We start from the raw sequence: 23581 nt of genomic DNA on the forward strand, positions 1-23581 counted from the left end.
ACACACGCGAGACAGATGGTGATGATGTGCAGGATGAAGAGAATGATGAACAGCATTCACTACAACCTCACAACCAAGATGCAGTTTATTATAGAGACATAACAAAAAAAATGTTTTGTGTCATCTTTAACTTCATGCCTGTTGGAGATCATTTTATGTTCAACTTGCTTAACTGTTCACAGTAACAGTAATTGTGACCGGGGTGCCCAAATGTTCGCACACCACTGTATTTTATAGATGCATTGTTAAACAGTAAACTTCAGTATGCTCACCAATGTGCCCAGTATGAGTCGCTAATGAATAATGTGGTTAATAAGTACATTGTACAATTGTGTAGAAGTTTGTGCTTCTTCGAGCATGGACACATCAGTTATTTAGGCATTGATGATGAATAGTGGCTGTGGTTTATTGAAGATGAATCTCTTAACACAATCATCATCTGAACAAGATTGTTTTGTTCTTCCAGAACAGCTTACCTTCTGGCCTTGGTTCTTGTAAAGAAACATGACACCATGCACATCCACACATTTTTATTTATGTAGCATATTTAAAATGTTTACAAAGTTTACAGAGAAGAATGAAAAATAAATCAAAGTGTAATAGTGATAGTGGTATTAAAACAGTTAAGATATAAAATATTAAAGCAATTCAGATTGCTTTATATTAATAAAATTAGAAGACAAGAACCATCAGAAGTTCTAGAAAAACATCAAGATAAAAAGATCTGTTACATTAAAGAATATCAGGTAGCCTACTTGAGTCTTTTCATGATATGGAATGATAATTATGACATATGTTGCAATTTGTACGAAAATAAACTGTCATGCTACTAGAAAGCATGATAGTATTTCGCACATATCAGGTCTTTAAGACAAATAAACTGAGATTTACATTTTAGAATGAAACGAAACAACCGCCAGAGGATTCAGCGGAGCTTCTAGCCAATGAGGATTAAGCTCTGTCGTCATCAAGCCGTCTCTCAGGCAGCGCAGCCCGTGGAGAGCAACTGCAGGGACCGGTTCCACCGCCTGCAGCCGCGCCGCTCTCGCGAGATTATAACCAGTCTGTCATCGTGACGCGCCGGTGGCGCCGACGCAAGTCGGACAAAAAAAACTAACCGGCATGCACCGTACCGAGCCAGGCGGCGATCGGTCTGCGCAGCGCCGGGTTAAGTCGAACAAGCCTCTTTTGAATTTCTGGAAAGGGAGGGGACCAGTAGAAGTGATCAAGTCCTGTGGATGAGTGGAGGCTCCCAGCAAGACCCAGGTTCATTTTAGTGGAATACTGCTTGGACTCCTTCTGCTGCACATTGCAAAGTTTCCAGGGATGCAAGGAGACTCTCATAGCCCTGTGGAAGCAGGAGAACACCTGGGTGCCTTTCTGCAAATCTGCTCTCTCATCTGTAAGTTTCTTTTCAAAGTTTCATTGACCATGACTGAGATCTTTCTCACTTGTTGTACTGAATTAGTTTGGAGTGGGAGGCTTATGTTACTGAGCCAGTTTGGCCATTTAGCATAAAGCAAAGGCTGCTTGTGGAAGCTGCAGTTTGTGCTTAGCTGTAGGGACTGGGTGCTTGTGTCTTGTGCCGTTTGCCTGGCTTCACACTTTGATGCCATACTTTTGTGTTGCTGCAAGTGCTACTTTTGCTTTCTCTGCTTAAAGACCGGGGTTCGATTCCCCGACGAGGAGTCGGCATTGTTTTTGCCGCTAAGCGCATGGCCTGGAAGAGTGACTAGTCTGCATCTGATTTTCTTTTTGAGTCTTCTCAAACTGCACGTGGCACATTCCTTGAAGGTAACACTGTTTGGTCTTGGTGACATTAAGTAGAACAAGGGCCTTTCCATGAGATTAGAAGAATGGCCACTGTCCCTGTGTACAGCTCCTGTTTGGCTGGATTCTACCACTGAACCACCAATGCTGCACATGCCCAGCTTCAGACCTTCCTGGCTGAGATGGTGAAATTATGTTGCAGCGAGCAATATGAAAGGAGTTGCAAGCTACTTTTTGTTCCCTTGGCACCTGCTGGTTAAAGGGTATGCGTTGGCCGGGAATCGAACCCGGGTCAACTGCTTGGAAGGCAGCTATGCTCACCACTATACCACCAACGCAGGCGACAAAAGCACCACCCTGTTAGAACCCGTTGCTGCAAGCAAGTGCTGGTTTTGTCTTTGTGGCTCTGTGAAGGGGAGTTGGTCTCCAAGACTTGTTCTTTGGTGAGTAATTGTGCTAGGAGGTCTTTTAGCAGTCAGCTGATCTCTCTGCATCACATCAACAAAGAGAACAACTGCACAACAGCTTTCACCATCACCCCAGCTGTGTGCCACCACATTATTGGTCTATCAGGACTAGCAGAGAGCTTTCACACCCCTTTCCTCCAATGGCTGCACGGTGAGTTTGCTGATGTCACAGCTGGGATTCAGACAAAGAGCTTTTGAATTTCTGGAAAGGGAGGGGACCAGTAGAAGTGATCAAGTCCTGTGGATGAGTGGAGGCTCCCAGCAAGACCCAGGTTCATTTTAGTGGAATACTGCTTGGACTCCTTCTGCTGCACATTGCAAAGTTTCCAGGGATGCAAGGAGACTCTCATAGCCCTGTGGAAGCAGGAGAACACCTGGGTGCCTTTCTGCAAATCTGCTCTCTCATCTGTAAGTTTCATTTCAAAGTTTCATTGACCATGACTGAGATCTTTCTCACTTGTTGTACTGAATTAGTTTGGAGTGGGAGGCTTATGTTACTGAGCCAGTTTGGCCATTTAGCATAATGCAAAGGCTGCTTGTGGAAGCTGCAGTTTGTGCTTAGCTGTAGGGACTGGGTGCTTGTGTCTTGTGCCGTTTGCCTGGCTTCACACTTTGATGCCATGCTTTTGTGTTGCTGCAAGTGCTACTTTTGCTTTCTCTGCTTTAAAGGCACACAGACACGTGTTTGCTGCTTTAGCTTTTTGTTGTTGGTAAGCCCATGGCCCATGACTTAGTCAGTAGAATTGAGCCAGTTCTTTGGATGAGTGAAGCCTCTGATGAGTGCTGCAACACAAGTGGCACTGAGCTGAGGCATGCAGTTTCTGTAGTGTAGTGGTCATCACGTTCGCTTCACACGCGAAAGGTCCCCGGTTCGAAACCGGGCAGAAACAATGCTTACCCTTTATGCATCGCTTGATAACTTTCTGCCCATATTTGTGTTTTGAGTCCCTTTTTAATCCAGACACTAAGCTGCAGCCAGGAGGTGCTCGACTCAGTTTCTGTAGTGTAGTGGTCATCACGTTCGCCTAACACGCGAAAGGTCCCCGGTTCGAAACCGGGCAGAAACATCTTTGCTGCAGGTGGCCTTTCTGTTCACCTCAAGTGGTGAGAGTTTCAGGGAGGTATGCCTAATCGATGCCCCTTTTGCTCGTCCTCGTTAGTATAGTGGACAGTATCTCCGCCTGTCATGCGGAAGACCGGGGTTCGATTCCCCGACGGGGAGACGGCATTGTTTTTAAGATAAGATAAGATAAGATAATCCTTTATTAGTCCCACAATGGGGAAATTCACATTGTTGCAGCAGCAAAGGGATAGTACAGCACTCAGTAAAAAAATAAAAATAGACGATAAAAAATAAAAAATAAAAATAGTACAATGTATAACAATAATAATAAAAAGTCAGAAAACTCTAAAAATATTTACAATAACTGCACGTGAGAATATTGCACATTGTAATAGTTACACATGGGGGAAAAAAAATTGCACATTTTAATGAATAATAATTTAAAGTGTGTGTGTGTGATCTATCTGGAGCAGTGCTGGTTGTATAATCTAACAGCAGCAGGAAGGAAGGACCTACGGTACCGCTCCTTCCCACATTTAGGGTGAAGCAGCCTGTCACTGAAGGAGCTGCCCAGTGCTGCCAGAGTCTCATGCATGGGGTGGGAATCATTCTCCAGCATGGATGCCAGCTTGGCTAACATCCTTCTGTCTCCCACCACCTGCACTGGGTCTAAGGGGCTCCCCAGGACAGAGCCGGCCCTCTTAATGAGTTTGTTCAGTCTCTTCCTGTCCGCTGTAGAGATGCTACTGCCCCAGCATACCACTCCGTAAAAGATGGCTGATGCCACCACTGTGTCAAAGAAAGTCCTTAGGAGTGCCCCCCGCACTCCAAATGACCTCAGTCTCCTGAGTAGGTAGTCTACTCTGACCTTTTTTATAAAGTGCGTTAGTGTTAACTGACCAGTCCAGTTTGTTGTTTAGATGAACACCCAGGTACTTATAAGAGTCCACTCTCTCAATGTCCATTCCTTGGATGTTCACCGGTGGCAAGGTGGATCTGCACCTGCGGAAATCCACCACCAGTTCTTTGGTCTTCCCCACGTTTAACTGGAGGTGGTTCAGCAGACACCAGTCCATGAAGTCCTGGATCAGTTCTCTGTACTCGCTGTCCTCGTCATTGTTTATAAGTCCGACAATTGCTGAGTCATCAGAGAACTTCTGGAGGTGACAGTCCGGTGATCTGTACATGAAGTCAGCCGTGTACAGGGTGAAGAGGAATGGTGCCAAGACCGTTCCCTGAGGGGCCCCTGTGCTGCTGACCACCATATCAGACACACAGTCCCGTGCCCTCAGATACTGTGGTTGGTTGCTGAGGTAGTCCAGTATCCAATTGGACAGGTGACTGTCCACTCCAACATGATCCAGTTTGTCCTTCAGGAGCCCCGGCCGTATGGTGTTAAAAGCACTGGAGAAATCGAAGAAGGTTATTCTCACAGTGCTCCCAGGCTTCTCCAGGTGAGAAAGAGTTCCGTGTAACAGATGGATGATGGCATCATCCACCCCAACGCCAGGCTGGTAAGCAAACTGAAGAGGGTCCATGGATGGGTTCACCAGAGGGCGGAGATGGGTAAGGACCAGCCTCTCCAGTGATTTCATCAAATGTGAAGTCAGTGCCACCGGTCTGTAGCTGTTTAGGTCCTTTGGGTGCTGTGTTTTTGGCACAGGTACCACACAAGATGTTTTCCACAGCTGTGGTACTCTTCCCAGCTTCAGACTCAGGTTAAACATGTGCTCGACTACCCCGCACAGCTGATCTGCACAGGACTTGAGGAGCCTGGCACTGATGCCATCTGGACCCGCAGCTTTCTTCACTTTGATTTTCTTCAGCTCATTCCTCACCTGGGCTGTTGTGAAGGACAGATTGGAGCATGGAGGCTGGGTGTTGGAGTGCGTGAATGGGAAGTTAAAGTTGCCAGCAGATGAACCAGTAGGGGGTGGCTGTGATAAGGGCGTGAGTGTGAGAGACGGGGGAGGGCAGCATGTTGGTGGTGCCACAGAAGGGGGGTACAGCTGTGATGTCTGTGTAGGGGGATGGACATGTGAGTGATCAAATCTATTGAAGAACAAATTGAGTTCGTTCACCCACTTCTGGTCCCCCACCACCTGGGAGTCGGGCTTCTTGTGACCAGAGATGGTTTTAAGGCCTTTCCAAACTCCACTGACATTTTTCTGCTGTAGTTCTTCTTCCAGCTTCTTCCTGTAGCCAGCTTTCCCCTCTCTGATCTTCCTTCTCAGTTCTCTCTGCACAGCTTTCAGCTCATCCTTATCGCCCGATCTGAAGGCCCTCTTTTTCTTTTTTAGGAGAGCCTTTATGTCAGGATTTATCCATGGCTTATTGTTGGAGAAACACCGAACAGTCTTGGTGGGGACAGTGTTCTCCACACAGAAGTTGACATAATCCGTGATGCAATGAGTGAGACTGTCAATGTCCTCCCCATTAGGGTCACACAGTTCTTCCCACACTGTTGTTTCAAAACAGTCCTTTAGAGCCTCTTTAGTCTCCTTAGACCATTTCTTAACTGTGCGGGTGACTGCTGGTTCTCTGTGCACAAGGGGTTTGTACACCGGCAGAAGATGAACCAGATTGTGATCAGATCTTCCAAGGGGAGGGAGAGGTGATGAGTTATAAGCCTCCTTAGTGTTGGCATAAAACAAGTCCAGTATTTTATTGTCTCTGGTGTGGCAGGTTACATATTGTGTGAAGGTGGACAGAGTGGAGGATGGAGAAACATGATTAAAGTCTCCTGAGATGAGAAGGAGGGCTTGTGGGTGCTGTGTCTGCAGCCTGCACACAGCTGCGTGCAGGACGTCACAGGCAGCGTCAGCGTTAGCAGAGGGCGGGACATACGCAGCTATCGCGATAACGTGCGAGAATTCCCTCGGGAGATAGTACGGTCTCATGCTAACGGCTAACAGTTCAATGTTCTTACAGCAGATCTGTTCCTTAATAGCGATGTGCCCAGAGTTACACCATCTTTCATTCACAAATACTGCCAGTCCTCCTCCCTTCCTCTTACCGCTCTCCGCTGTCCTGTCCGCTCGGATGAGGTGAAAGCCGTCCAGAGATACGAGCGTGTCCGGGATGAGCGTGTTGAGCCAGGACTCTGTAAACACCATAACGCTACACTCCCGATACTCCCTCTGATGCCGCGTTAGCGCCGTCAGCTCGTCCATCTTATTGGTGAGAGATCTTACGTTCCCCATAACGATGGAAGGAAGAACCGGTTTATAACGTCTCTTTCTATCCCGACGTAGAGCTCCAGCCCGTCTCCCCCGCTTCCTCCTCCTCAGCTCGCGGGGGATGTCGTGCCTCTCATGCGGTAGCACAGCTGTGTTGCTAAGCGCTAACAGCTGATTCCTGGTGTAAACAATAGGAGCGTGGCTCCGCAAGGGATCTCCAGACACAGTCGTAAACAGCGAAAAAAATAGTGCAAAAACAATAACAAGCACAAGTTTGGTGTCCATTGTGCATAAAAACAAGTACAAACACTTAGCTAACAAAAAGGAAAAACTTAAGTACTTACAAGAAAGGAAAAAAGTAGAAAAAACTCAAACATGAGCAGGAGCTGTTGCAACAGGCAGCCACATCCGCGGCGCCAAAGATGCCGCTAAGCGCATGGCATGGAAGAGTGACTAGTCTGCATCTGATTTTCTTTTTGAGTCTTCTCAAACTGCACGTGGCACATTCCTTGAAGGTAACACTGTTTGGTCTTGGTGACATTAAGTAGAACAAGGGCCTTTCCATGAGATTAGAAGAATGGCCACTGTCCCTGTGTGCAGCTCCTGTTTGGCTGGATTCTACCACTGAACCACCAATGCTGCACATTCCCAGCTTCAGACCTTCCTGGCTGAGATGGTGGAATTATGTTGCAGCGAGCAATATGAAAGTAGTTGCAAGCTACTTTTTGTTCCCTTGGCACCTGCTGGTTAAAGGGTATGCGTTGGCTGGGAATCTAACCCGGGTCAACTGCTTGGAAGGCAGCTATGCTCACCACTATACCACCAACGCAGGCGACAAAAGCACCACCCTGTTAGAACCCGTTGCTGCAAGCAAGTGCTGGTTTTGTCTTTGTGGCTCTGTGAAGGGGAGTTGGTCTCCAAGACTTGTTCTTTGGTGAGTAATTGTGCTAGGAGGTCTTTTAGCAGTCAGCTGATCTCTCTGCATCACATCAACAAAGAGAACAACTGCACAACAGCTTTCACCATCACCCCAGCTGTGTGCCACCACATTATTGGTCTATCAGGACTAGCAGAGAGCTTTCACACCCCTTTCCTCCAATGGCTGCACGGTGAGTTTGCTGATGTCACAGCTGGGATTCAGACAAAGAGCTTTTGAATTTCTGGAAAGGGAGGGGACCAGTAGAAGTGATCAAGTCCTGTGGATGAGTGGAGGCTCCCAGCAAGACCCAGGTTCATTTTAGTGGAATACTGCTTGGACTCCTTCTGCTGCACATTGCAAAGTTTCCAGGGATGCAAGGAGACTCTCATAGCCCTGTGGAAGCAGGAGAACACCTGGGTGCCTTTCTGCAAATCTGCTCTCTCATCTGTAAGTTTCATTTCAAAGTTTCATTGACCATGACTGAGATCTTTCTCACTTGTTGTACTGAATTAGTTTGGAATGGGAGGCTTATGTTACTGAGCCAGTTTGGCCATTTAGCATGAAGCAAAGGCTGCTTGTGGAAGATGCAGTTTGTGCTTAGCTGTGGGGACTGGGTGCTTGTGTCTTGTGCCGTTTGCCTGGCTTCACACTTTGATGCCATGCTTTTGTGTTGCTGCAAGTGCTACTTTTGCTTTCTCTGCTTTAAAGGCACACAGACACGTGTTTGCTGCTTTAGCTTTTTGTTGTTGGTAAGCCCATGGCCCATGACTTAGTCAGTAGAATTGAGCCAGTTCTTTGGATGAGTGAAGCCTCTGATGAGTGCTGCAACACAAGTGGCACTGAGCTGAGGCATGCAGTTTCTGTAGTGTAGTGGTCATCACGTTCGCCTCACATGCGAAAGGTCTCCGGTTCGAAACCGGGCAGAAACAATGCTTACCCTTTCTGCATCGCTTGATAACTTTCTGCCCATATGTTTGTTTTGAGTCCCTTTTTAATCCAGACACTAAGCTGCAGCCAGGAGATGCATATCTCAGTTTCTGTAGTGTAGTGGTCATCACGTTGGTTTTACACGCGAAAGGTCCCCGGTTCGAAACCGGGCAGAAGCAGCTGAGACTTTTTATGCTTCGCATGACAACATTCTTCCTTCATCTAGGTTTTGAATTTCAGTTTATTCCAGACACAAAGCTGCAGCCAGGAAGTGCCCCACTCAGTTAGTTTCTGTAGTGTAGTGGTCATCACGTTCGCCTAACACGCGAAAGGTCCCCGGTTCGAAACCGGGCAGAAACATCTTTGCTGCAGGTGGCCTTTCTGTTCACCTCAAGTGGTGAGAGTTTCAGGGAGGTATGCCTAATCGATGCCCCTTTTGCTCGTCCTCGTTAGTATAGTGGACAGTATCTCCGCCTGTCACGCGGAAGACCGGGGTTCGATTCCCCGACGGGGAGACGGCATTGTTTTTGCCGCTAAGCGCATGGCATGGAAGAGTGACTAGTCTGCATCTGATTTTCTTTTTGAGTCTTCTCAAACTGCACGTGGCACATTCCTTGAAGGTAACACTGTTTGGTCTTGGTGACATTAAGTAGAACAAGGGCCTTTCCATGAGATTAGAAGAATGGCCACTGTCCCTGTGTACAGCTCCTGTTTGGCTGGATTCTACCACTGAACCACCAATGCTGCACATGCCCAGCTTCAGACCTTCCTGGCTGAGATGGTGGAATTATGTTGCAGCGAGCAATATGAAAGCTACTTTTTGTTCCCTTGGCACCTGCTGGTTAAAGGGTATGCGTTGGCCGGGAATCGAACCCGGGTCAACTGCTTGGAAGGCAGCTATGCTCACCACTATACCACCAACGCAGGTGACAAAAGCACCACCCTGTTAGAACCCGTTGCTGCAAGCAAGTGCTGGTTTTGTCTTTGTGGCTCTGTGAAGGGGAGTTGGTCTCCAAGACTTGTTCTTTGGTGAGTAATTGTGCTAGGAGGTCTTTTAGCAGTCAGCTGATCTCTCTGCATCACATCAACAAAGAGAACAACTGCACAACAGCTTTCACCATCACCCCAGCTGTGTGCCACCACATTATTGGTCTATCAGGACTAGCAGAGAGCTTTCACACCCCTTTCCTCCAATGGCTGCACGGTGAGTTTGCTGATGTCACAGCTGGGATTCAGACAAAGAGCTTTTAAATTTCTGGAAAGGGAGGGGACCAGTAGAAGTGATCAAGTCCTGTGGATGAGTGGAGGCTCCCAGCAAGACCCAGGTTCATTTTAGTGGAATACTGCTTGGACTCCTTCTGCTGCACATTGCAAAGTTTCCAGGGATGCAAGAAGACTCTCATAGCCCTGTGGAAGCAGGAGAACACCTGGGTGCCTTTCTGCAAATCTGCTCTCTCATCTGTAAGTTTCATTTCAAAGTTTCATTGACCATGACTGAGATCTTTCTCACTTGTTGTACTGAATTAGTTTGGAGTGGGTGGCTTATGTTACTGAGCCAGTTTGGCCATTTAGCATAATGCAAAGGCTGCTTGTGGAAGCTGCAGTTTGTGCTTAGCTGTAGGGACTGGGTGCTTGTGTCTTGTGCCGTTTGCCTGGCTTCACACTTTGATGCCATGCTTTTGTGTTGCTGCAAGTGCTACTTTTGCTTTCTCTGCTTTAAAGGCACACAGACACGTGTTTGCTGCTTTAGCTTTTTGTTGTTGGTAAGCCCATGGCCCATGACTTAGTCAGTAGAATTGAGCCAGTTCTTTGGATGAGTGAAGCCTCTGATGAGTGCTGCAACACAAGTGGCACTGAGCTGAGGCATGCAGTTTCTGTAGTGTAGTGGTCATCACGTTCGCCTCACACGCGAAAGGTCCCCGGTTCGAAACCGGGCAGAAACAATGCTTACCCTTTATGCATCGCTTGATAACTTTCTGCCCATATTTGTGTTTTGAGTCCCTTTTTAATCCAGACACTAAGCTGCAGCCAGGAGGTGCTAGACTCAGTTTCTGTAGTGTAGTGGTCATCACGTTCGCTTTACACGCGAAAGGTCCCCGGTTCGAAACCGGGCAGAAACATCTTTGCTGCAGGTGGCCTTTCTGTTCACCTCAAGTGGAAGAGTGACTAGTCTGCATCTGATTTTCTTTTTGAGTCTTCTCAAACTGCACGTGGCACATTCCTTGAAGGTAACACTGTTTGGTCTTGGTGACATTAAGTAGAACAAGGGCCTTTCCATGAGATTAGAAGAATGGCCACTGTCCCTGTGTACAGCTCCTGTTTGGCTGGATTCTACCACTGAACCACCAATGCTGCACATGCCCAGCTTCAGACCTTCCTGGCTGAGATGGTGGAATTATGTTGCAGCGAGCAATATGAAAGGATTTGCAAGCTACTTTTTGTTCCCTTGGCACCTGCTGGTTAAAGGGTATGCGTTGGCCGGGAATCGAACCCGGGTCAACTGCTTGGAAGGCAGCTATGCTCACCACTATACCACCAACGCAGGCGACAAAAGCACCACCCTGTTAGAACCCGTTGCTGCAAGCAAGTGCTGGTTTTGTCTTTGTGGCTCTGTGAAGGGGAGTTGGTCTCCAAGACTTGTTCTTTGGTGAGTAATTGTGCTAGGAGGTCTTTTAGCAGTCAGCTGATCTCTCTGCATCACATCAACAAAGAGAACAACTGCACAACAGCTTTTACCATCACCCCAGCTGTGTGCCACCACATTATTGGTCTATCAGGACTAGCAGAGAGCTTTCACACCCCTTTCCTCCAATGGCTGCACGGTGAGTTTGCTGATGTCACAGCTGGGATTCAGACAAAGAGCTTTTGAATTTCTGGAAAGGGAGGGGACCAGTAGAAGTGATCAAGTCCTGTGGATGAGTGGAGGCTCCCAGCAAGACCCAGGTTCATTTTAGTGGAATACTGCTTGGACTCCTTCTGCTGCACATTGCAAAGTTTCCAGGGATGCAAGGAGACTCTCATAGCCCTGTGGAAGCAGGAGAACACCTGGGTGCCTTTCTGCAAATCTGCTCTCTCATCTGTAAGTTTCATTTCAAAGTTTCATTGACCATGACTGAGATCTTTCTCACTTGTTGTACTGAATTAGTTTGGAGTGGGAGGCTTATGTTACTGAGCCAGTTTGGCCATTTAGCATAATGCAAAGGCTGCTTGTGGAAGCTGCAGTTTGTGCTTAGCTGTAGGGACTGGGTGCTTGTGTCTTGTGCCGTTTGCCTGGCTTCACACTTTGATGCCATGCTTTTGTGTTGCTGCAAGTGCTACTTTTGCTTTCTCTGCTTTAAAGGCACACAGACACGTGTTTGCTGCTTTAGCTTTTTGTTGTTGGTAAGCCCATGGCCCATGACTTAGTCAGTAGAATTGAGCCAGTTCTTTGGATGAGTGAAGCCTCTGATGAGTGCTGCAACACAAGTGGCACTGAGCTGAGGCATGCAGTTTCTGTAGTGTAGTGGTCATCACGTTCGCCTCACATGCGAAAGGTCTCCGGTTGGAAACCGGGCAGAAACAATGCTTACCCTTTCTGCATCGCTTGATAACTTTCTGCCCATATGTTTGTTTTGAGTCCCTATTTAATCCAGACACTAAGCTGCAGCCAGGAGATGCCCATCTCAGTTTCTGTAGTGTAGTGTTCATCACGTTGGCTTTACACGCGAAAGGTCCCCGGTTCGAAACCGGGCAGAAGCAGCTGAGACTTTTTATGCTTCGCATGACAACATTCTTCCTTCATCTAGGTTTTGAATTTCAGTTTATTCCAGACACAAAGCTGCAGCCAGGAAGTGCCCCACTCAGTTAGTTTCCGTAGTGTAGTGGTCATCACGTTCGCCTAACACGCGAAAGGTCCCCGGTTCGAAACCGGGCAGAAACATCTTTGCTGCAGGTGGCCTTTCTGTTCACCTCAAGTGGTGAGAGTTTCAGGGAGGTATGCCTAATCGATGCCCCTTTTGCTAGTCCTCGTTAGTATAGTGGACAGTATCTCCGCCTGTCACGCGGAAAACCGGGGTTCGATTCCCCGACGGGGAGACGGCATTGTTTTTGCCGCTAAGCGCATGGCATGGAAGAGTGACTAGTCTGCATCTGATTTTCTTTTTGAGTCTTCTCAAACTGCACGTGGCACATTCCTTGAAGGTAACACTGTTTGGTCTTGGTGACATTAAGTAGAAAAAGGGCCTTTCCATGAGATTAGAAGAATGGCCACTGTCCCTGTGTACAGCTCCTGTTTGGCTGGATTTCAGATTGCCTCAGGTTACGCTTGTCTCTAGTGAAGAAAAAGCAGTCGATGCATTGGCCGGGAATCGAACCCAGGCCTCCCGCATGGCAGGCGAGAATTCTACCACTGAACCACCAATGCTGCACATGCCCAGCTTCAGACCTTCCTGGCTGAGATGGTGGAATTATGTTGCAGCGAGCAATATGAAAGGAGTTTCAAGCAACTTTTTGTTCCCTTGGCACCTGCTGGTTAAAGGGTATGCGTTGGCCGGGAATCGAACCCGGGTCAACTGCTTGGAAGGCAGCTATGCTCACCACAATACCACCAACGCAGGCGACAAAAGCACCACCCTGTTAGAACCCGTTGCTGCAAGCAAGTGCTGGTTTTGTCTTTGTGGCTCTGTGAAGGGGAGTTGGTCTCCAAGACTTGTTCTTTGGTGAGTAATTGTGCTAGGAGGTCTTTTAGCAGTCAGCTGATCTCTCTGCATCACATCAACAAAGAGAACAACTGCACAACAGCTTTCACCATCACCACAGCTGTGTGCCACCACATTATTGGTCTATCAGGACTAGCAGAGAGCTTTCACACCCCTTTCCTCCAATAGCTGCACGGTGAGTTTGCTGATGTCACAGCTGGGATTCAGACAAAGAGCTTTTGAATTTCTGGAAAGGGAGGGGACCAGTAGAAGTGATCAAGTCCTGTGGATGAGTGGAGGCTCCCAGCAAGACCCAGGTTCATTTTAGTGGAATACCGCTTGGACTCCTTCTGCTGCACATTGCAAAGTTTCCAGGGATGCAAGGAGACTCTCATAGCCCTGTGGAAGCAGGAGAACACCTGGGTGCCTTTCTGCAAATCTGCTCTCTCATCTGTAAGTTTCATTTCAAAGTTTCATTGACCATGACTGAGATCTTTCTCACTTGTTGTACTGAATTAGTTTGGAGTGGGAGGCTTATGTTACTGAGCCAGTTTGAGTGAAGCCTCTGATGAGTGCTGCAACACAAGTGGCACTGAGCTGAGGCGTGCAGTTTCTGTAGTGTAGTGGTCATCACGTTCGCCTCACACGCGAAAGGTCCCCGGTTCGAAACCGGGCAGAAACAATGCTTACCCTTTATGCATCGCTTGATAACTTTCTGCCCATATTTGTGTTTTGAGTCCCTTTTTAATCCAGACACTAAGCTGCAGCCAGGAGGTGCTAGACTCAGTTTCTGTAGTGTAGTGGTCATCACGTTCGCTTTACACGCGAAAAGTCCCCGGTTCGAAACCGGGCAGAAGCAGCTGAGACTTTTTATGCTTCGCATGACAACATTCTTCCTTCATCTAGGTTTTGAATTTCAGTTTATTCCAGACACAAAGCTGCAGCCAGGAAGTGCCCCACTCAGTTAGTTTCTGTAGTGTAGTGGTCATCACGTTCGCCTAACACGCGGAAGGTCCCCGGTTCGAAACCGGGCAGAAACATCTTTGCTGCAGGTGGCCTTTCTGTTCACCTCAAGTGGTGAGAGTTTCAGGGAGGTATGCCTAATCGATGCCCCTTTTGCTCGTCCTCGTTAGTATAGTGGACAGTATCTCCGCCTGTCACGCGGAAGACCGGGGTTCGATTCCCCGACAGGGAGACGGCATTGTTTTTGCCGCTAAGCGCATGGCATGGAAGAGTGACTAGTCTGCATCTGATTTTCTTTTTGAGTCTTCTCAAACTGCACGTGGCACATTCCTTGAAGGTAACACTGTTTGGTCTTGGTGACATTAAGTAGAACAAGGGCCTTTCCATGAGATTAGAAGAATGGCCACTGTCCCTGTGTACAGCTCCTGTTTGGCTGGATTCTACCACTGAACCACCAATGCTGCACATGCCCAGCTTCAGACCTTCCTGGCTGAGATGGTGAAATTATGTTGCAGCGAGCAATATGAAAGGAGTTGCAAGCTACTTTTTGTTCCCTTGGCACCTGCTGGTTAAAGGGTATGCGTTGGCCGGGAATCGAACCCGGGTCAACTGCTTGGAAGGCAGCTATGCTCACCACTATACCACCAACGCAGGCGACAAAAGCACCACCCTGTTAGAACCCGTTGCTGCAAGCAAGTGCTGGTTTTGTCTTTGTGGCTCTGTGAAGGGGAGTTGGTCTCCAAGACTTGTTCTTTGGTGAGTAATTGTGCTAGGAGGTCTTTTAGCAGTCAGCTGATCTCTCTGCATCACATCAACAAAGAGAACAACTGCACAACAGCTTTCACCATCACCCCAGCTGTGTGCCACCACATTATTGGTCTATCAGGACTAGCAGAGAGCTTTCACACCCCTTTCCTCCAATGGCTGCACGGTGAGTTTGCTGATGTCACAGCTGGGATTCAGACAAAGAGCTTTTGAATTTCTGGAAAGGGAGGGGACCAGTAGAAGTGATCAAGTCCTGTGGATGAGTGGAGGCTCCCAGCAAGACCCAGGTTCATTTTAGTGGAATACTGCTTGGACTCCTTCTGCTGCACATTGCAAAGTTTCCAGGGATGCAAGGAGACTCTCATAGCCCTGTGGAAGCAGGAGAACACCTGGGTGCCTTTCTGCAAATCTGCTCTCTCATCTGTAAGTTTCATTTCAAAGTTTCATTGACCATGACTGAGATCTTTCTCACTTGTTGTACTGAATTAGTTTGGAGTGGGAGGCTTATGTTACTGAGCCAGTTTGGCCATTTAGCATAATGCAAAGGCTGCTTGTGGAAGCTGCAGTTTGTGCTTAGCTGTAGGGACTGGGTGCTTGTGTCTTGTGCCGTTTGCCTGGCTTCACACTTTGATGCCATGCTTTTGTGTTGCTGCAAGTGCTACTTTTGCTTTCTCTGCTTTAAAGGCACACAGACACGTGTTTGCTGCTTTAGCTTTTTGTTGTTGGTAAGCCCATGGCCCATGACTTAGTCAGTAGAATTGAGCCAGTTCTTTGGATGAGTGAAGCCTCTGATGAGTGCTGCAACACAAGTGGCACTGAGCTGAGGCATGCAGTTTCTGTAGTGTAGTGGTCATCACGTTCGCTTCACACGCGAAAGGTCCCCGGTTCGAAACCGGGCAGAAACAATGCTTACCCTTTATGCATCGCTTGATAACTTTCTGCCCATATTTGTGTTTTGAGTCCCTTTTTAATCCAGACACTAAGCTGCAGCCAGGAGGTGCTCGACTCAGTTTCTGTAGTGTAGTGGTCATCACGTTCGCCTAACACGCGAAAGGTCCCCGGTTCGAAACCGGGCAGAAGCAGCTAAGACTTTTTATGCTTCGCATGACAACATTCTTCCTTCATCTAGGTTTTGAATTTCAGTTTATTCCAGACACAAAGCTGCAGCCAGGAAGTGCCCCACTCAGTTAGTTCCTGTAGTGTAGTGGTCATCACGTTCGCCTAACACGCGAAAGGTCCCCGGTTCGAAACCGGGCAGAAACATCTTTGCTGCAGGTGGCCTTTCTGTTCACCTCAAGTGGTGAGAGTTTCAGGGAGGTATGCCTAATCGATGCCCCTTTTGCTCGTCCTCGTTAGTATAGTGGACAGTATCTCCGCCTGTCATGCGGAAGACCGGGGTTCGATTCCCCGACGGGGAGACGGCATTGTTTTTGAGATAAGATAAGATAAGATAATCCTTTATTAGTCCCACAATGGGGAAATTCACATTGTTGCAGCAGCAAAGGGATAGTACAGCACTCAGTAAAAAAATAAAAATAGACGATAAAAAATAAAAAATAAAAATAGTACAATGTATAACAATAATAATAAAAAGTCAGAAAACTCTAAAAATATTTACAATAACTGCACGTGAGAATATTGCACATTGTAATAGTTACACATGGGGGAAAAAAAATTGCACATTTTAATGAATAATAATTTAAAGTGTGTGTGTGATCTATCTGGAGCAGTGCTGGTTGTATAATCTAACAGCAGCAGGAAGGAAGGACCTACGGTACCGCTCCTTCCCACATTTAGGGTGAAGCAGCCTGTCACTGAAGGAGCTGCCCAGTGCTGCCAGAGTCTCATGCATGGGGTGGGAATCATTCTCCAGCATGGATGCCAGCTTGGCTAACATCCTTCTGTCTCCCACCACCTGCACTGGGTCTAAGGGGCTCCCCAGGACAGAGCCGGCCCTCTTAATGAGTTTGTTCAGTCTCTTCCTGTCCGCTGTAGAGATGCTACTGCCCCAGCATACCACTCCGTAAAAGATGGCTGATGCCACCACTGTGTCAAAGAAAGTCCTTAGGAGTGCCCCCCGCACTCCAAATGACCTCAGTCTCCTGAGTAGGTAGAGTCTACTCTGACCTTTTTTATAAAGTGCGTTAGTGTTAACTGACCAGTCCAGTTTGTTGTTTAGATGAACACCCAGGTACTTATAAGAGTCCACTCTCTCAATGTCCATTCCTTGGATGTTCACCGGTGGCAAGGTGGATCTGCACCTGCGGAAATCCACCACCAGTTCTTTGGTCTTCCCCACGTTTAACTGGAGGTGGTTCAGCAGACACCAGTCCATGAAGTCCTGGATCAGTTCTCTGTACTCGCTGTCCTCGTCATTGTTTATAAGTCCGACAATTGCTGAGTCATCAGAGAACTTCTGGAGGTGACAGTCCGGTGATCTGTACATGAAGTCAGCCGTGTACAGGGTGAAGAGGAATGGTGCCAAGACCGTTCCCTGAGGGGCCCCTGTGCTGCTGACCACCATATCAGACACACAGTCCCGTGCCCTCAGATACTGTGGTTGGTTGCTGAGGTAGTCCAGTATCCAATTGGACAGGTGACTGTCCACTCCAACATGATCCAGTTTGTCCTTCAGGAGCCCCGGCCGTATGGTGTTAAAAGCACTGGAGAAATCGAAGAAGGTTATTCTCACAGTGCTCCCAGGCTTCTCCAGGTGAGAAAGAGTTCCGTGTAACAGATGGATGATGGCATCATCCACCCCAACGCCAGGCTGGTAAGCAAACTGAAGAGGGTCCATGGATGGGTTCACCAGAGGGCGGAGATGGGTAAGGACCAGCCTCTCCAGTGATTTCATCAAATGTGAAGTCAGTGCCACCGGTCTGTAGCTGTTTAGGTCCTTTGGGTGCTGTGTTTTTGGCACAGGTACCACACAAGATGTTTTCCACAGCTGTGGTACTCTTCCCAGCTTCAGACTCAGGTTAAACATGTGCTCGACTACCCCGCACAGCTGATCTGCACAGGACTTGAGGAGCCTGGCACTGATGCCATCTGGACCCGCAGCTTTCTTCACTTTGATTTTCTTCAGCTCATTCCTCACCTGGGCTGTTGTGAAGGACAGATTGGAGCATGGAGGCTGGGTGTTGGAGTGCGTGAATGGGAAGTTAAAGTTGCCAGCAGATGAACCAGTAGGGGGTGGCTGTGATAAGGGCGTGAGTGTGAGAGACGGGGGAGGGCAGCATGTTGGTGGTGCCACAGAAGGGGGGTACAGCTGTGATGTCTGTGTAGGGGGATGGACATGTGAGTGATCAAATCTATTGAAGAACAAATTGAGTTCGTTCACCCACTTCTGGTCCCCCACCACCTGGGAGTCGGGCTTCTTGTGACCAGAGATGGTTTTAAGGCCTTTCCAAACTCCACTGACATTTTTCTGCTGTAGTTCTTCTTCCAGCTTCTTCCTGTAGCCAGCTTTCCCCTCTCTGATCTTCCTTCTCAGTTCTCTCTGCACAGCTTTCAGCTCATCCTTATCGCCCGATCTGAAGGCCCTCTTTTTCTTTTTTAGGAGAGCCTTTATGTCAGGATTTATCCATGGCTTATTGTTGGAGAAACACCGAACAGTCTTGGTGGGGACAGTGTTCTCCACACAGAAGTTGACATAATCCGTGATGCAATGAGTGAGACTGTCAATGTCCTCCCCATTAGGGTCACACAGTTCTTCCCACACTGTTGTTTCAAAACAGTCCTTTAGAGCCTCTTTAGTCTCCTTAGACCATTTCTTAACTGTGCGGGTGACTGCTGGTTCTCTGTGCACAAGGGGTTTGTACACCGGCAGAAGATGAACCAGATTGTGATCAGATCTTCCAAGGGGAGGGAGAGGTGATGAGTTATAAGCCTCCTTAGTGTTGGCATAAAACAAGTCCAGTATTTTATTGTCTCTGGTGTGGCAGGTTACATATTGTGTGAAGGTGGACAGAGTGGAGGATGGAGAAACATGATTAAAGTCTCCTGAGATGAGAAGGAGGGCTTGTGGGTGCTGTGTCTGCAGCCTGCACACAGCTGCGTGCAGGACGTCACAGGCAGCGTCAGCGTTAGCAGAGGGCGGGACATACGCAGCTATCGCGATAACGTGCGAGAATTCCCTCGGGAGATAGTACGGTCTCATGCTAACGGCTAACAGTTCAATGTTCTTACAGCAGATCTGTTCCTTAATAGCGATGTGCCCAGAGTTACACCATCTTTCATTCACAAATACTGCCAGTCCTCCTCCCTTCCTCTTACCGCTCTCCGCTGTCCTGTCCGCTCGGATGAGGTGAAAGCCGTCCAGAGATACGAGCGTGTCCGGGATGAGCGTGTTGAGCCAGGACTCTGTAAACACCATAACGCTACACTCCCGATACTCCCTCTGATGCCGCGTTAGCGCCGTCAGCTCGTCCATCTTATTGGTGAGAGATCTTACGTTCCCCATAACGATGGAAGGAAGAACCGGTTTATAACGTCTCTTTCTATCCCGACGTAGAGCTCCAGCCCGTCTCCCCCGCTTCCTCCTCCTCAGCTCGCGGGGGATGTCGTGCCTCTCATGCGGTAGCACAGCTGTGTTGCTAAGCGCTAACAGCTGATTCCTGGTGTAAACAATAGGAGCGTGGCTCCGCAAGGGATCTCCAGACACAGTCGTAAACAGCGAAAAAAATAGTGCAAAAACAATAACAAGCACAAGTTTGGTGTCCATTGTGCATAAAAACAAGTACAAACACTTAGCTAACAAAAAGGAAAAACTTAAGTACTTACAAGAAAGGAAAAAAGTAGAAAAAACTCAAACATGAGCAGGAGCTGTTGCAACAGGCAGCCACATCCGCGGCGCCAAAGATGCCGCTAAGCGCATGGCATGGAAGAGTGACTAGTCTGCATCTGATTTTCTTTTTGAGTCTTCTCAAACTGCACGTGGCACATTCCTTGAAGGTAACACTGTTTGGTCTTGGTGACATTAAGTAGAACAAGGGCCTTTCCATGAGATTAGAAGAATGGCCACTGTCCCTGTGTACAGCTCCTGTTTGGCTGGATTCTACCACTGAACCACCAATGCTGCACATTCCCAGCTTCAGACCTTCCTGGCTGAGATGGTGGAATTATGTTGCAGCGAGCAATATGAAAGTAGTTGCAAGCTACTTTTTGTTCCCTTGGCACCTGCTGGTTAAAGGGTATGCGTTGGCTGGGAATCTAACCCGGGTCAACTGCTTGGAAGGCAGCTATGCTCACCACTATACCACCAACGCAGGCGACAAAAGCACCACCCTGTTAGAACCCGTTGCTGCAAGCAAGTGCTGGTTTTGTCTTTGTGGCTCTGTGAAGGGGAGTTGGTCTCCAAGACTTGTTCTTTGGTGAGTAATTGTGCTAGGAGGTCTTTTAGCAGTCAGCTGATCTCTCTGCATCACATCAACAAAGAGAACAACTGCACAACAGCTTTCACCATCACCCCAGCTGTGTGCCACCACATTATTGGTCTATCAGGACTAGCAGAGAGCTTTCACACCCCTTTCCTCCAATGGCTGCACGGTGAGTTTGCTGATGTCACAGCTGGGATTCAGACAAAGAGCTTTTGAATTTCTGGAAAGGGAGGGGACCAGTAGAAGTGATCAAGTCCTGTGGATGAGTGGAGGCTCCCAGCAAGACCCAGGTTCATTTTAGTGGAATACTGCTTGGACTCCTTCTGCTGCACATTGCAAAGTTTCCAGGGATGCAAGGAGACTCTCATAGCCCTGTGGAAGCAGGAGAACACCTGGGTGCCTTTCTGCAAATCTGCTCTCTCATCTGTAAGTTTCATTTCAAAGTTTCATTGACCATGACTGAGATCTTTCTCACTTGTTGTACTGAATTAGTTTGGAATGGGAGGCTTATGTTACTGAGCCAGTTTGGCCATTTAGCATGAAGCAAAGGCTGCTTGTGGAAGATGCAGTTTGTGCTTAGCTGTGGGGACTGGGTGCTTGTGTCTTGTGCCGTTTGCCTGGCTTCACACTTTGATGCCATGCTTTTGTGTTGCTGCAAGTGCTACTTTTGCTTTCTCTGCTTTAAAGGCACACAGACACGTGTTTGCTGCTTTAGCTTTTTGTTGTTGGTAAGCCCATGGCCCATGACTTAGTCAGTAGAATTGAGCCAGTTCTTTGGATGAGTGAAGCCTCTGATGAGTGCTGCAACACAAGTGGCACTGAGCTGAGGCATGCAGTTTCTGTAGTGTAGTGGTCATCACGTTCGCCTCACATGCGAAAGGTCTCCGGTTCGAAACCGGGCAGAAACAATGCTTACCCTTTCTGCATCGCTTGATAACTTTCTGCCCATATGTTTGTTTTGAGTCCCTTTTTAATCCAGACACTAAGCTGCAGCCAGGAGAAGCCCATCTCAGTTTCTGTAGTGTAGTGGTCATCACGTTGGCTTTACACGCGAAAGGTCCCCGGTTCGAAACCGGGCAGAAGCAGCTGAGACTTTTTATGCTTCGCATGACAACATTCTTCCTTCATCTAGGTTTTGAATTTCAGTTTATTCCAGACACAAAGCTGCAGCCAGGAAGTGCCCCACTCAGTTAGTTTCTGTAGTGTAGTGGTCATCACGTTCGCCTAACACGCGAAAGGTCCCCGGTTCGAAACCGGGCAGAAACATCTTTGCTGCAGGTGGCCTTTCTGTTCACCTCAAGTGGTGAGAGTTTCAGGGAGGTATGCCTAATCGATGCCCTTATTGCTCGTCCTCGTTAGTATAGTGGACAGTATCTCCGCCTGTCACGCGGAAGACCGGGGTTCGATTCCCCGACGGGGAGAAGGCATTGTTTTTGCCGCTAAGCGCATGGCATGGAAGAGTGACTAGTCTGCATCTGATTTTCTTTTTGAGTCTTCTCAAACTGCACGTGGCACATTCCTTGAAGGTAACACTGTTTGGTCTTGGTGACATTAAGTAGAACAAGGGCCTTTCCATGAGATAAGAAGAATGGCCACTGTCCCTGTGTACAGCTCCTGTTTGGCTCTATTTCAGATTGCCTCAGATGCTCACCACTATACCACCAACGCAGGCGACAAAAGCACCACCCTGTTAGAACCCGTTGCTGCAAGCAAGTGCTGGTTTTGTCTTTGTGGCTCTGTGAAGGGGAGTTGGTCTCCAAGACTTGTTCTTTGGTGAGTAATTGTGCTAGGAGGTCTTTTAGCAGTCAGCTGATCTCTCTGCATCACATCAACAAAGAGAACAACTGCACAACAGCTTTCACCATCACCCCAGCTGTGTGCCACCACATTATTGGTCTATCAGGACTAGCAGAGAGCTTTCACACCCCTTTCCTCCAATGGCTGCACGGTGAGTTTGCTGATGTCACAGCTGGGATTCAGACAAAGAGCTTAGGCTTGTTCGAGATGAACTGCGCCTCGCCTTGGTGGTCAGCGAGAGCTGCCGGTTGCAGTTGGGGGAGGAGGTTAAAAGAAAGCCGTCAAGTCGGACAGTCGCCACCTGCAACCCACGTGAGCTACAGCGGATCTCGTGGCGTTTGCGTTCTGCGTGGCTGATGAAGCGAATCTAACTAAAATCGAACTAAACATTCTTGATCATTGAGCAGGTTAAGCCCAGCGTTTGTTTTCCAAATCCATAGTGGTGAATATAGATGACCATAAAGTGTCAAAATAAGTTTCTGTAAATAAATATAGTTTTACTCATCATTCATTTATCTTGTAGATTGTAGATTGAAAAAAAAGAAAGAAAAGTTCTAACAAACATGTTATCAAACACATATTTATGTTAATGAATAGATTTAAATATCTGTCTACAACAATTTAAATAAATAGACCTTAACTAAGTAGCCTATTTTTCAAGACTATTGAAACATTTCACATGAAAACGTAAGAATACATAATTCCAAATATATAATTTGTTCAAGGTAGAATCTGTGAATGTGATAAACAATGTAAAAGTGTTCCAAAAATAATTAGATGGAAATTATAAAGTGCACTCAATCAGACCTTAATCATTATGGTTGTGTATATGGTAAATAGACTGCAATTATATTGTGTCAAAGTGGCTTAAAGTCCAAACTGTCTATATCAGGGGTCATCAAACTACGGCCCGATGCTTCTGTGAGCAGACTTTTTCGAAGTTGAAACACCTTAAATCTCCAACCAGATCCAGACTCACTGATCAACATTTATTAGCTATTATGACTGGCAGTAACAAATATGGAACCTGACGCTTACTGTCGTCAGGCAAAAGCAGACTCACAGTTCACACTGTATGAGGAAGGATAATGGAAATTATTGAAATAAATACAATTTCTGCATTACCATTATGAAGTACAATTATACAAAGCACAGACAATACATCCAGTATACATAGTAAATAGCTTTTTTGGGTGTGTTTACTATTTCACCTGCGGTCCGGCCCCCGAAACACTGAAGAACAGTAATCTGGCCCTTTGGTTAAAAAGTTTGAGGACCCCTGGTCTATATAATTATTTTGTCTACGTAAGGAATTAATCACATTTACCCTTCTTTAGGCTTGTTCCAAAAACACAACATTTTGTAGAGGATGTTGTCCCCCTCTATAGTCTCTCAGAATTTAGAGGTCATTTCAGACTCACCAAAGGACAAGTGGAGGTACGTAGAGTATGTGGAAGCCACATAATCATCCAGATGTTATCATGATAACCGTCTTTTCTCTCACTTACTATTTAGGATCTTATAAACACGTTTGGCCCTGTCTATATGAATCCACAGCAAACAAAATTGCCACTGACAAAGAGTGTCCTAGCCTGTCTATGGACACTCGAACCAGGAGTCATATAGGGGTATTTCAGACCGATTCAGTATCACAAAATCCACTCTTGCCAAACATCT

General features: G+C 47.4%; 21 non-coding genes across 21 annotated transcripts; 15 read left to right on the plus strand and 6 right to left on the minus strand.

Moving 5' to 3' along the window:
• Positions 1-2036: 2036 nt before the first annotated feature.
• Positions 2037-2108, minus strand: trnag-ucc (transfer RNA glycine (anticodon UCC)). Its single transcript has one exon. It is a non-coding gene; the product is annotated as a tRNA-Gly (tRNA).
• Positions 2109-3054: 946 nt separating this feature from the next.
• On the plus strand, positions 3055-3127 carry trnav-cac (transfer RNA valine (anticodon CAC)). Its single transcript has one exon. It is a non-coding gene; the product is annotated as a tRNA-Val (tRNA).
• A 104-nt stretch (positions 3128-3231) lies between these two features.
• trnav-aac (transfer RNA valine (anticodon AAC)) lies at positions 3232-3304 on the plus strand. Its single transcript has one exon. It is a non-coding gene; the product is annotated as a tRNA-Val (tRNA).
• Positions 3305-3387: 83 nt separating this feature from the next.
• On the plus strand, positions 3388-3459 carry trnad-guc (transfer RNA aspartic acid (anticodon GUC)). The gene has a single exon. It is a non-coding gene; the product is annotated as a tRNA-Asp (tRNA).
• A 4972-nt stretch (positions 3460-8431) lies between these two features.
• Positions 8432-8504, plus strand: trnav-uac (transfer RNA valine (anticodon UAC)). The gene has a single exon. It is a non-coding gene; the product is annotated as a tRNA-Val (tRNA).
• Positions 8505-8612: 108 nt separating this feature from the next.
• trnav-aac (transfer RNA valine (anticodon AAC)) lies at positions 8613-8685 on the plus strand. Its single transcript has one exon. It is a non-coding gene; the product is annotated as a tRNA-Val (tRNA).
• An 83-nt stretch (positions 8686-8768) lies between these two features.
• Positions 8769-8840, plus strand: trnad-guc (transfer RNA aspartic acid (anticodon GUC)). The gene has a single exon. It is a non-coding gene; the product is annotated as a tRNA-Asp (tRNA).
• Positions 8841-9177: 337 nt separating this feature from the next.
• trnag-ucc (transfer RNA glycine (anticodon UCC)) lies at positions 9178-9249 on the minus strand. Its single transcript has one exon. It is a non-coding gene; the product is annotated as a tRNA-Gly (tRNA).
• A 946-nt stretch (positions 9250-10195) lies between these two features.
• Positions 10196-10268, plus strand: trnav-cac (transfer RNA valine (anticodon CAC)). The gene has a single exon. It is a non-coding gene; the product is annotated as a tRNA-Val (tRNA).
• A 104-nt stretch (positions 10269-10372) lies between these two features.
• On the plus strand, positions 10373-10445 carry trnav-uac (transfer RNA valine (anticodon UAC)). The gene has a single exon. It is a non-coding gene; the product is annotated as a tRNA-Val (tRNA).
• A 350-nt stretch (positions 10446-10795) lies between these two features.
• On the minus strand, positions 10796-10867 carry trnag-ucc (transfer RNA glycine (anticodon UCC)). The gene has a single exon. It is a non-coding gene; the product is annotated as a tRNA-Gly (tRNA).
• A 1789-nt stretch (positions 10868-12656) lies between these two features.
• Positions 12657-12727, minus strand: trnag-gcc (transfer RNA glycine (anticodon GCC)). The gene has a single exon. It is a non-coding gene; the product is annotated as a tRNA-Gly (tRNA).
• A 118-nt stretch (positions 12728-12845) lies between these two features.
• trnag-ucc (transfer RNA glycine (anticodon UCC)) lies at positions 12846-12917 on the minus strand. The gene has a single exon. It is a non-coding gene; the product is annotated as a tRNA-Gly (tRNA).
• A 693-nt stretch (positions 12918-13610) lies between these two features.
• trnav-cac (transfer RNA valine (anticodon CAC)) lies at positions 13611-13683 on the plus strand. Its single transcript has one exon. It is a non-coding gene; the product is annotated as a tRNA-Val (tRNA).
• Positions 13684-13787: 104 nt separating this feature from the next.
• Positions 13788-13860, plus strand: trnav-uac (transfer RNA valine (anticodon UAC)). The gene has a single exon. It is a non-coding gene; the product is annotated as a tRNA-Val (tRNA).
• A 683-nt stretch (positions 13861-14543) lies between these two features.
• trnag-ucc (transfer RNA glycine (anticodon UCC)) lies at positions 14544-14615 on the minus strand. Its single transcript has one exon. It is a non-coding gene; the product is annotated as a tRNA-Gly (tRNA).
• Positions 14616-15561: 946 nt separating this feature from the next.
• On the plus strand, positions 15562-15634 carry trnav-cac (transfer RNA valine (anticodon CAC)). The gene has a single exon. It is a non-coding gene; the product is annotated as a tRNA-Val (tRNA).
• A 441-nt stretch (positions 15635-16075) lies between these two features.
• Positions 16076-16147, plus strand: trnad-guc (transfer RNA aspartic acid (anticodon GUC)). Its single transcript has one exon. It is a non-coding gene; the product is annotated as a tRNA-Asp (tRNA).
• A 4972-nt stretch (positions 16148-21119) lies between these two features.
• trnav-uac (transfer RNA valine (anticodon UAC)) lies at positions 21120-21192 on the plus strand. The gene has a single exon. It is a non-coding gene; the product is annotated as a tRNA-Val (tRNA).
• Positions 21193-21300: 108 nt separating this feature from the next.
• On the plus strand, positions 21301-21373 carry trnav-aac (transfer RNA valine (anticodon AAC)). Its single transcript has one exon. It is a non-coding gene; the product is annotated as a tRNA-Val (tRNA).
• Positions 21374-21456: 83 nt separating this feature from the next.
• Positions 21457-21528, plus strand: trnad-guc (transfer RNA aspartic acid (anticodon GUC)). Its single transcript has one exon. It is a non-coding gene; the product is annotated as a tRNA-Asp (tRNA).
• The last annotated feature ends 2053 nt before the right edge of the window (positions 21529-23581 follow it).

This window comes from Trichomycterus rosablanca, unplaced genomic scaffold (assembly GCF_030014385.1).
Source record: "Trichomycterus rosablanca isolate fTriRos1 unplaced genomic scaffold, fTriRos1.hap1 scaffold_136, whole genome shotgun sequence".
Taxonomy (NCBI): Eukaryota; Metazoa; Chordata; class Actinopteri; order Siluriformes; family Trichomycteridae; genus Trichomycterus; species Trichomycterus rosablanca.